The following is an 11879-nucleotide window of genomic DNA, read 5'->3' as shown; positions in this document are numbered from 1 at the left end:
TAGCAATCGGGGTGCGAGGCGAGGGATGCGGCGAGAAGGACCCAACGGCTAGACGGAAGAGGCTTCAGGGCCGCCTCGGAATGGTCCAAGCATCGGACGCGCTTGGGGCGACTACCGTTGCCAACCCCTTATCCCGCGATGCGTCTGATACACAGATAGTTCCGAGGCGGCCGAGGAGCCTCACCGCATAGCAATCGGGTTGCGAGGCAGATTATTGGGAAGGGAACCCCCTGGGATGCGGCTCAAGCAGTGCCCAAAGGGACTGGAATGCGGAATCACATCGAGAGACCCAAATGCTATACGAGGGCTCAAATCGAATTATCGATTTGGCCACGACATGGACGCATCGGAACGACTACCTTTGCCGAACCACTCGCAATTGCATCCATACCGAAACCAATAGACATTTCCGTTAGAGCCCTCGCATAGCATTCGGGAATCTCGCATGCCCCTCTAAATCGACCAATGCTGGCGCTCAATGAAAATCCGAGCGCTACCACCGTTCGAGCGCCAGCATTGGTCGAGTTAGAGGGGCACGGGGGAGAATGCTCCAGTCAACACCTCCCCTATATAAGTTATTTGTCCGATTCTCGCACAACCGTAGTCTGCCTCGTCGAATCAAACAACGGTCCCAGATTCCGACTTCCGTTCCGTAGAGACCCAAAAGCTAGATGGAGGCTCGCAAGAAAGAGAGTCGGCGCATAGCAATCGGGTTTCTCGAACGTTTAGGGACCGAGCTCACTTGCGGATAGGGCAAAATCCGCCAAGCAACCCAAAAGCTAGACGGGGGCTCGAATCGAATCGCCTAGGCGGCCACAACAACGACGTGTTGGATCGACTACCAGTGCCAAACCATTCAGCAAGACTAGTCTGTGTCGAGGCCGGATAGAGATTCTCAGAGAGCGCCCGCATAGCATTTAGGAGACCTGCCGCGTCCCTCACACTCGACAAATGGTGGTGCACGTTTATAAATCCGAGCGATCCCAACCCTTTCAAGCACCAACATCGGTCGAGATAGAGGGGCACGGAGGGGGCTGCGTGAGACAACACAGTCCCCTATATAAGTTATTTGTCCGATTCTCACACATCCGAAGAATGGTCATCAAATCGGACAACAGCCCAAACTTCCGACTTCCGTCCCAGAAAGCCCAAGAGCTATCTAAAACGTTCATGGCCGGAACTCGATCGCGGCTATACCAGTCCGCCAAGCAACCCAAAAGCTAGACTGGAGCTCTAGTCGAATCACCTCTGTGGCCATTGCAAGGACGTGTTGGAGCGACTACCATTGCCGAACCATTCCGCAGGTCGAGTCCATACCAAGGCCGCATAGAGATTCACGATGAGCTCCTGCATAGCAATCAGGAGACTTGCCGTGTCCATCACAATCAATAAATCCTGGTGCAAGATTTTTGCATCCGAGCGCTCCAACCAGTCGAGCACCAGCATCAATCGACATAAACGGGCACGGGGGGAGGATGCTCGAGAACACTACCTCCCCTATATAAGTTATTTGTCCGATTCTCAAGCAGCCGAAGTCTGGTCATCGAATCGGGTCAAAGACCACAACTTCCGACTTTACCCACAATGCAAGTCATCGAATCGAACATCGGCCCCCGAGTCGGACTCCATGCGTATGTCAGGTCATCGGACCCAAATTCCGCCTTCCTGCGCATGGCGGGCCATCAATATCAACTCGGTCATCGGACCCAAACTCCGCCTTTTTGCGTATGGCACGCCTTCAAATCGGTCATCGGACCCAAATTCCGCCTTCCTGTGCATGGCGGGCCATCAACATCAACTCGGTCATCGGACCCAAATTCCGCCTTTCTGCGCATGGCACGCCATCAACTCGGTCATCGGACCCAAATTCCGCCTTCCTGCGCATGGCAGGTCATCGGACACAAATTCAGACCTCGCCAATATGCCTACGTATCGAATCGGTCATCGGACCCAACTTCCGACTTCATCCATACTGTAGGGTCTTTGAGGTTGGCGCGGTGCGCTCAACCCAGGGAGTCGACCCATCGAAGCATACACCTCCCCTATATAAGCTATTTGTCCGATTCCCACACCTGTGTAGTTTGCACCTCTGACCAGGACATCGACCCCAACTTCCGAACTCGACTGCAACGACGGCACCAGCGCCTTGGTGCGCACCTTGCGACGCACAGTCCCAACATTCGCCTTCCTGCACATGGCAGGTCATCGGACCCAAATTCCGACCTCGCGAGTATGCCTACATATCGAATCGGTCATCGGACCCAACTTCCGACTTCATCCATACCGTAGGGTCTTTGAGGTTGGCGCGGTGCGCTCAACCCGGGGAGTCGACCCAACGAAGCATACACCTCCCCTATATAAGCTATTTGTCCGATTCCCACACCTGTGTAGTTTGCACCTCCGATCAAGACATCGACCCCAACTTCCGAACTCGCCTCCAACGACCGAACCAGCGCCTTGGTGCGCACCTTGCAACGCACAGTGCCAACATTCGCCTTCCTGCACGTGGCAGGTCATCGGACACAAATTCCGACCTCGCGAGTATGCCTACATATCGAATCGGTCATCGGACCCAACTTCCGACTTCATCCATACCGTAGGGTCTTTGAGGTTGGCGCGGTGCGCTCAACCCGGGGAGTCGACCCAACGAAGCATACACCTCCCCTATATAAGCTATTTGTCCGATTCCCACACCTGTGTAGCTTGCACCTCCGATCAGGACATCGACCCCAACTTCCGAACTCGACTAAAAAGACCGCACCAGCGCCTTGGTGTGCACCTTGCAACGCACAGTGTCAACATTCGCCTTCCTGCACATGGCAGGTCATCGGACCCAAATTCCGACCTCATGAGCATACCTACTAATCGAATCGGTCATCGGACCCAACTTCCGACTTCATCCATACCGTAGGGTCTTTGAGGTTGGCGCGGTGCGCTCAACCTGGGGAGTCGACCCATCGAAGCATACACCTCCCCTATATAAGCTATTTGTCCGATTCCGACACCTGTGTAGTTTGCACCTCCGCTCAGGACATCGACCCCAACTTCCGAACTCGCCTGCAACGACCGAACCAGCGCCTTGGTGCGCACCAAAAGTGCGCACTTTTGGAGGGCACTTTTGTGCGCTCCAAAGGTGCGCACTTTTGGAGGGCACTTTTCTGCGCTCCAAAGGTGCGCACTTTTGGAGGGCACTTTTTGGAGGGCACTTTTCTGCGCTCCAAAGGTGCGCACTTTTGGAGGGCACTTTTTGGAGGGCACTTTTCTGCGCTCCAAAGGTGCGCACTTTTGGAGGGCACTTTTTGGAGGGCACTTTTCTGCGCTCCAAAGGTGCGCACTTTTGGAGGGCACTTTTTGGAGGGCACTTTTCTGCGCTCCAAAGGTGCGCACTTTTGGAGGGCACTTTTTGGAGGGCACTTTTCTGCGCTCCAAAGGTGCGCACTTTTGGAGGGCACTTTTTGGAGGGCACTTTTCTGCGCTCCAAAGGTGCGCACTTTTGGAGGGCACTTTTTGGAGGGCACTTTTCTGCGCTCCAAAGGTGCGCACTTTTGGAGGGCACTTTTTGGAGGGCACTTTTCTGCGCTCCAAAGGTGCGCACTTTTGGAGGGCACTTTTTGGAGGGCACTTTTCTGCGCTCCAAAGGTGCGCACTTTTGGAGGGCACTTTTGTGCACTCCAAAGGTGCGCACTTTTGGAGGGCACTTTTCCTGTGCTCCAAAGGTGCACACCTAGGTGAGCACCTTCGACCACACCTTGTAGCACACCAAACTCTGACTTTCGACTTCATCCGCAATGCAGGGTCTTTGAGGTTGGCGCAATGCGCACAACCAGGGGAGTCGACCCATCAAACCCAACACCTCCCCTATATAAGCTATTTGTCTGATTCTCATACATGCGTAGCCTGCAGGAGCAATTAGGACATCGACCCCAACTTTCGGCTTCTAAACGAAAACAAGGTCTTTGAGGTTGGTGTAATGCGAACAACTAGGGGAGTCAACCCATCAAACCCAACACCTCCCCTATATAAGCTATTTGTCTGATTCTCATACATGTGTAGTCTACAGGAGCAATTAGGACATCGACCCCAACTTTTGACTTCTTAACGAAAACAAGGTCTTTGAGGTTGACGTAATGCGCACAACCAGGGGAGTCGACCCATCAAACCCAACACCTCCCCTATATAAGCTATTTGTCCGATTCTCATACATGTGTAGCCTGCAGGAGCCATTAGGACATTGACCCCAACTTTTGACTTCTTAACGAAAACAAGGTCTTTGAGGTTGGCGTAATGCGCACAACCAAGGGAGTTGACCCATCAAACCCAACACCTCCCCTATATAAGCTATTTGTCTGATTCTCATACATGTGTAGCCTGCAACAACGATTAGGACATCCACCCCAACTTCTGAATTCGTCTGCGTTGACCGCACCAAAGGTGCACGCCTTGGTGCTCACCAAAATCCGACTTCCGACTTCTTCTGCTATGCGGGGTCTTTGAGGTTGGCGCAGTGCGCACAACCAGGGGAGTCAACCCACCGAATGCAACACCTCCCCTATATAAGCTATTTGTCTGATTCTCATACATGCGTAGACTGCAGCAATGATTAGGACATCCACCCCAACTTTTGACTTCTTAAACAAGACAGGGTCTTTGAAGTTGGTGCAGTGCACACAACCAGGGGAGTCGACCCATCAAACGCAACACCTCCCCTATATAAAGCTATTTGTCCGATTCTCATACGTGTAGTCTGCAGCAGCGATTAGGACATCGACCCCAACTTCCGAATTCGTTTGCATTGACCGCACCAAAGGTGCACGCCTTGGTGTGCACCCTGGAGTGCACTTTGGTGCTCACCTCGGTGCACACTTTGGTGTGCACCTCGGTGTGCACCAAAGGTGCGCACCTTGGAGCGCACCAAAGGTGTACACTTTGGAGCGCACCACATAGGGTCTTTGAGAGGTTGGCGCAGTGCGCACACCAAGGTGGGTGTTGAGGTGCGTGCCGAGGTGGGTGGGTGCTAGGGTGCGCTCCATGGTGGGTGCCAGGGTGGGTGCGTGCTAGGGTGGATTCCAAAGAGGGTCATAGGGTGGGTGCCAAGGTGGGTTGGTGATATAGTGGGTTCAAAGGTGGGTACTAGGGTGGGTTCCAAGGTGGGTCACAAGTTGGGTGCCAGGATGCGTGGGTGTTAGGTTGGGTGCCAAGGTGGGCTCCTGCGTGGGTGGGTGCTAGGGTGGGTTTCAAGGTGGACGCGAGGGCGGGTGCCAAGGTGGGTAACAAGTTGGGTGTTAGGATGGGTGAGTGCTAGAGTGGGTGCCAAGGTGGGTGGGTGCTAAGGTGGATGCCAAGGTGGTTCACAGGGTGGGTGGGTTCTAGGGTGAGTTCCAAGGTGGGTCACAGGTTCAGTGCTAGGGTGGGTGTCAAGGCGGGTGTCGAGGTGCCTGGGTGCTAGGGTGTGGATGCCAATGTGGGTCATAGGGTGGGTACTAGGGTGGGCTGCAATGTGGGTGCCAAGGTGGGTAACATGCTCGGTGGGTTCTAAATTGGGTGCCAGGGTGGGTGTGCACCCACCTTGCCCGAGGTGGGTGCCAAGGTGCCAGTGTGGGTGGGTGCTAAGGTGGATGCCAAGGTGGGTGAGAAGGTGGGTGATAGGTTGAGTGGTAGGATGGGTGGGTGCCAAGATGGGTCACAGGGTGGGTGCAAGGGTGGGTAGGTGCTAGGGTTGGTGTCAGGGTGGGTGGGTGCTAGGTTGGGTTCCAAGGTGGGTGCGAGGGTGAGTGTCAAGGTGGGTCACAGGTTAGGTGCTAGGATGGGTGAGTGCTAGGGTGCAAAGGTGCCAGGGTGGGTGCTAGGATGGGTCGATGCTAGGGTGAGTGGCAAGGTGGGTGCCGAGGTGGGTGCCAAGTCGGCGACTGCTATGGTGGATGCCAAGGTGGGTCACGGGGTGGGTGCCAAGTTGCTAGGTTGGGTTCCAAGGTGGGTGCCAACGTGGGTGCTAGGGTGCGTGGGTTAAAGGGTGTGTCACAACGTGGGTGCCAGGATGGGTGCGCACCCACACTGGCCAAGACGGGTGCGGGTGCAAGGTTGGGTTCCAAGCCCGGTCACAGGCTGGGTGCTAGGATGGGTGGGTGCCAAGGTGGGCACCAGGGTGGGTGCACCCACCCTGGCCAAGGTGGGTCACGGGGTGGGTCCTAGGGTGGGTAACGGGGTGGGTACTAAGGTGCGTGCCAAGGTGGGTCATAGGGTGGGTGCCAAGGTGGGCACCAGGGTGGGTGTGCACCAACCCTAGCCAGGGTAGGTCACGGGGTGGTTGTCGGGGTGGGCGTCAAGGAGCCAAGGTGGGTGGCAAGTAGCCAAGTTGCGTGCCAAGGTGGGTGTCGGGGTGGGTGCCAAGGATCCAAGGTGGGTGCCAAGGAACCAAGGTGGGTGTCTGGGTGGGTGCCGAGGTGGGAGCCAGGGTGGGTCCCAAGGTGAGTGCAAAGGTGGGTGCCAGGGTCAAGGTGAGTGCCAATGTGGGTTCCAAGGTGCCAGGGTCAGGGTGAGTGCCAATGTGGGTTCAAAGGTGCTAAGTTGGGTGCGAGGTTGGGTGCGAGGGTGGGTGGGTGCCAAGGTGTGCTAGGTGGAAGCCCGGGTGGGTCGGCATCCCATGGGTGTCGAGTTGGGTGCCTGATGGGTGCTTCTTGTCAAGTTTTAGTCGTCGGGACTCATTTCGAGCCTTAGAGGTCGTTTCTTGTCCGGTTGCCCTGTCTTCGACCTGGGAACCCAATTTTGGTCCTCGGGTCCCATTTTTTTTTGTCTCGCATCCCACTTTTGGCCTGTGGCCTTTTCGGGGTCGATTCTCGTTTTGGGCATCAGAGCATGTTTCTTCTCCTAAAACCCAATATTTGTTTATTAAGTCTCGGAACACATTTTTGTTCTCGTGGACCCATCATGGGTCTTGGAACGCATTTGTGGTCCTTGGGTCCCATTTTGCATCCCGAAACTTGTGTTTTGGTGCTTGATCCCTATTTTGGGTGCCCACCTTGCACCAAGTGCGCACCCGGGGCAAACCGAGCGCCTTGGTGCACCGGGGCAAGATCGAGCGTGCACCCGAGGCGCCCCGAACATGCACCAAGGTGCACTCGGCCCACATGTGAGCGCAGGTCGTTGCGCCCGAGGTGGTGTGTGGGCACCGCGTTGCAGACGGGACACTGCACGCACACGACGCCCCCTCCAGGTGCACGCACGTAGGCCGGGCCGGGTGCACACCCGACGCCCTAGCAAGGTGCGCGCACCCGGGCAGGGCTCACACTTGGCGAACGGGGCGCACTTCGCGAGGGAGGGTGTGCACCTCGACGGGGGTGGGTGGCCGGGGTGGATTCGCACGTGGGTCGCGGTTTGCTAAGTACACACTGCGACAAGCTCATAACGGGTGCGATCATACCAGCATTAGTGCACCGGATCCCATCAGAACTCCGCAGTTAAGCGCGCTTGGGCCGGAGTAGTACTGGGATGGGTGACCTCCCGGGAAGTCCCGGTGTTGCACCCTTTTTTAGTTTTTCGCCGGGCGTCGCAATGCTATTTGAATAAACCTTTTGCCCGTTTGCGTTCTCGTCGGGGCCGGGCCGGGCCGGGGTGCGCTGCCCGCACTACCGCGCGCGCGGGGGCGACACCGAGCGCGCACCCGAGGCACCCCGAGCACACAGGCCACGGTGCAACCCGGGCGTTGTGCGCGCACCCCGGTGCGCCCGAGGTGCTGCGCGCGCACCCAGGTGAAATCGGTGTGCACCTCGGCCAGTGCGCGCTCGGTCGAGTCGCGCACGTTGGCCAAGGTGCACGGTGATGTTTCTTACTCTAAGGTTCCGCACCAGACGCCCGGGACAGGTGAGCGAAGCTGGGCGGGGCCGGGTGCGCGGCCGGGGCAGGTGCACGCAGCTGGAGAGAGCTTTGGAGCACACTTCGGAGCGCACCAATGATGCGCTCCATTCAAAAGTTTCCTGAAAAGGCAAAAAAAGTTGAGATTATAGAATTTCCCACTTGAGAGATTGTAAAAAAAAAAAATTTAAAATGAAGGAAACGCGGGTGCCAAGGTGTGCGCAGCCCAGCCAAGGTGTGCGCACCAAGGCGCCCACCCTGGCGAAGGTGCACGCAAGGTGCGCACCCGAGGCAAACCGGACAATTAACCCAACTTTCGACTTCGCGCGCACCTTGGAGCGCACTTCGGAGCGCTCCTTGGTGCGCACCAATCTTGGGCACCTCGGAGTGCACCATGGCGCCCACCAAGGTGCGCACCCGGGGCAAACCGAGCTCCGACTTCGTGCGCACCTTGGAGCGCACGAAAGGTGCGCACCATGGCGCCCACCAAGGTGCGCAGCCCAGCCAAGGCGTGCGCATCAAGGTGCGCACCCTGGCGAAGGTGCGCACCCGGGGCAAACCGAGCTCCGACTTCGTGCGCACCTTGGAGCGCACAAAAGGTGCGCAACCCAGCCAAGGTGTGCGCACCCCGGTCAAACCGAGCTCCGAATCGTGCGCACCAGAGGTGCACGCCATCGTGCGCACCTTGGAGCACACTTCGGAGCCCTCCTTGGTGCGCGCCGATGTTGCGCACCTCGGAGCGCACCCGGGGAAAACAATGCAATTAACCCGACTTTCGACTTCGTGGGCACCTCGGAGCGCTCTCGGGTTCGCACCTCGGAGCACACCGAGGTGCGCACCTTTGATGCGCTGCCTTCACCAATTTCCAGAAAAGGCAAGAAAACATTGAGAAGGTGTGCGCACCGAGGTGCCCACCCTGGCGAAGGTGCACGCGAGGTGCGCACCCGGGGCAAACCGGGCTCCGACTTCGTGCACGCCGCACCTTGGAGCACACTTCGGAGCGCTCCTTGGTGCGCACCAGGGCGCGCAACCCAGCCGAGGTGCCCACCCCGGCGAAGGTGCACGCGAGGTGCGCACCCGGGGCAAACCGGGCTCCGACTTCGTGCACGCCATGGTGCCCACCGCGGCGAAGGTGCACGCGAGGTGCGCACCCGGGGCAAACCGGGCTCCGACTTCGTGCACGCCGCACCTTGGAGCACACTTCGGAGCGCTCCTTGGTGCGCACCATGGTGCCCACCAGGGCGCGCAACCCCGCCGAAGGTGCACGCGAGGTGCGCACCCGGGGCAAACCGGGCTCCGACTTCGTGCACGCCGCACCTTGGAGCACACTTCGGAGCGCTCCTTGGTGCGCACCATGGTGCCCACCAGGGCGCGCAACCCCGCCGAAGGTGCACGCGAGGTGCGCACCCGGGGCAAACCGGGCTCCGACTTCGTGCACGCCATGGTGCGCACCGCGGCGAAGGTGCGCACCCGGGGCAAACCGGGCTCCGACTTCGTGCACGCCGCACCTTGGAGCACACTTCGGAGCGCTCCTTGGTGCGCACCAGGGCGCGCAACCCAGCCGAGGTGCCCACCCCGGCGAAGGTGCACGCGAGGTGCGTACCCGGGGCAAACCGGGCTCCGACTTCGTGCACGCCGCACCTTGGAGCACACTTCGGAGCGCTCCTTGGTGCGCACCATGGTGCCCACCAGGCCGCGCAACCCAGCCAAGGTGTGCGCACCAAGGTGCACGCGAGGTGCGCACCCGGGGCAAACCGGGGTCCGACTTCGTGCACGCCGCACCTTGGAGCACACATCGGGGCGCTCCCGGGTTCGCACCGGCGTTGCGCACCGTGGTGGGCACCTCGGAGCACACCAAGGTGGGCAGCGAGGTGCGCACCTTTGATGCGATGCCTTCACTAATTTCCATAAAAGGCAAAAAAAAAACGAGATTTTAAAATTTCCGTTTTGAAAGATAGTGAGAAAAAGGGAATGCTGGTGCCATCTTGAGCCCGCCCTGGTGCGCAGCCCAGCCAAGGTGTGCGCACCAAGGTGCCCACCCTGGCGAAGGTGCGCGCCCGGGCAATTAACCCAACTTCCAACTTCGCGCGCGCCAGGGTGGGAGCGCACCCAACAACCGGGCCTGGGAAGAGCCAATGCGAGAAACCCCACCAAACGCTCTGACAAAAAAAGAGGGGGCGCTCCAGTAACCCCGCTTCGGAGCGCACCCTGGGCAAACCCAGCCAAGGTGCCCACCCCGGCCAAGGTGCAGGCGAGGTGCGCACCCGGGGCAAACCGGGCTCCGACAACGTGCACGCCGCACCTTGGAGCACACTTCGTAGCGCTCCCGGGTGCGCACCTCAGAGCACACCAAGGTGGGCAGCGAGGTGCGCACCTTTGATGCGCTGCCTTCACTAATTTCCAGAAAAGGCAAAAAAAAAAGGAGATTTTAAAATTTCCGTTTTGAAAGATAGTGAAAAAAACGGAACGCGCGTGCCATCTTGAGCCCGCCCTGGTGCGCAGCCCAGGTAAGGTGCCCACCCTGGCAAAGGTGCGCACCCGGGCAATTAACCCTACTTCCGACTTCGTGCGCGCCAGGGTGGCAACCGGGCCTCGGAAGAGCCAATGCGAGAAACCCCACCAAACGCTCCGACAAAAAAAGAGGCGGCGCTCCAATAACCCCGCTTCGGAGCGCAGCCGGGGCAAACCCAGCCAAGGTGCCCACCCCGACGAAGGTGCACGCGAGGTGCGCACCCGGGGCAAACCGGGCTCCGACAACGTGCACGCAGCACCTTGGAGCACACTTCGAAGCACTCCCGGGTGCCCACCGGCGTTGCGCACCGTGGTGGGCAGCGAGGTGCGCACCTTTGATGCGCTGCCTTCACTAATTTCCAGAAAAAGGCAAAAAAAAATGAGATTTTAAAATTTCCGTTTTGAAAGATAGTGAAAAAAAAGGAACGCGGGTGCCATCTTGAGCCCGCCCTGGTGCGCAGCCCAGGCAAGGCATGCGCACCAAGGTGCCCACCCGAGGTGCACACCCGGGGCAAACCGGGCTCCGACTTCGTGCAGGCCGCACCTTGGAGCACACTTCGGAGCGCTCCTTGGTGCGCACCATGGTGCCCACCAGGGCGCGCAACCCAGCCAAGGTCTGCACACCAAGGTGCCCACCCCGGCGAAGGTGCACGCGAGGTGCGCACCCGGGGCAAACCGGGCTCCGACTTCGTGCACGCCATGGTGCCCACCGCGGCGAAGGTGCACGCGAGGTGCGCACCCGGGGCAAACCGGGCTCCGACTTCGTGCACGCCGCACCTTGGAGCACACTTCGGAGCGCTCCTTGGTGCGCACCATGGTGCCCACCAGGGCGCGCAACCCAGCCAAGGTGTGCGCACCAAGGTGCACGCGAGGTGCGCACCCGGGGCAAACCGGGGTCCGACTTCGTGCACGCCGCACCTTGGAGCACACATCGGAGCGCTCCCAGGTTCGCACCAGCGTTGCGCACCTTTGATGCGCTGCCTTCACTAATTTCCAGAAAAGGCAAAAAAAAACGAGATTTTAAAATTTCCGTTCTGAAAGATAGTGAAAAAAACGGAACGCGGGTGCCATCTTGAGCCCTTCCTGGTGCGCAGCCCAGGCAAGTTGTGCGCACCAAGGTGCCCACCCTGGCGGAGGTGCGCGCCCGGGGCAATCCGGGCTCCGACTTCGTGCACTGCATGGTGCCCACCAAGGCGCGCAACCCAGCCAAGGTGCCCACCGCAGCGAAGGTGCACGCGAGGTGCGCACCCGAGGTGCACACCCGGGGCAAACCGGGCTCCGACTTCGTGCACGCCGCACCTTGGAGCACACTTCAGAGCGCTCCTTGGTGCGCACCAGGGCGCGCAACCCAACCAAGGTCTGCACACCAAGGTGCTCACCCCGGCGAAGGTGCACGCGAGGTGCGCACCCGGGGCAAACCGGGCTCGGACTTCGTGCACGCCGCACCTTGGAGCACACATCGGAGCGCTCCCGGGTTCGCACCAGCATTGCGCACCTTTGATGCGCTCCAATAACCCCAC

General features: G+C 59.1%; 1 non-coding gene across 1 annotated transcript; it reads left to right on the top strand.

Moving 5' to 3' along the window:
• Window positions 1-7403: 7403 nt before the first annotated feature.
• LOC131862229 (5S ribosomal RNA) lies at window positions 7404-7522 on the top strand. Its single transcript, XR_009361246.1, has one exon. It is a non-coding gene; the product is annotated as a 5S ribosomal RNA (ribosomal RNA).
• Window positions 7523-11879: the final 4357 nt, after the last annotated feature.

Source organism: Cryptomeria japonica, unplaced genomic scaffold, assembly GCF_030272615.1.
Source record: "Cryptomeria japonica unplaced genomic scaffold, Sugi_1.0 HiC_scaffold_40, whole genome shotgun sequence".
In the NCBI taxonomy this organism is placed as follows: Eukaryota; Viridiplantae; Streptophyta; class Pinopsida; order Cupressales; family Cupressaceae; genus Cryptomeria; species Cryptomeria japonica.
This window is presented reverse-complemented; position numbering and strand designations above follow the sequence as displayed.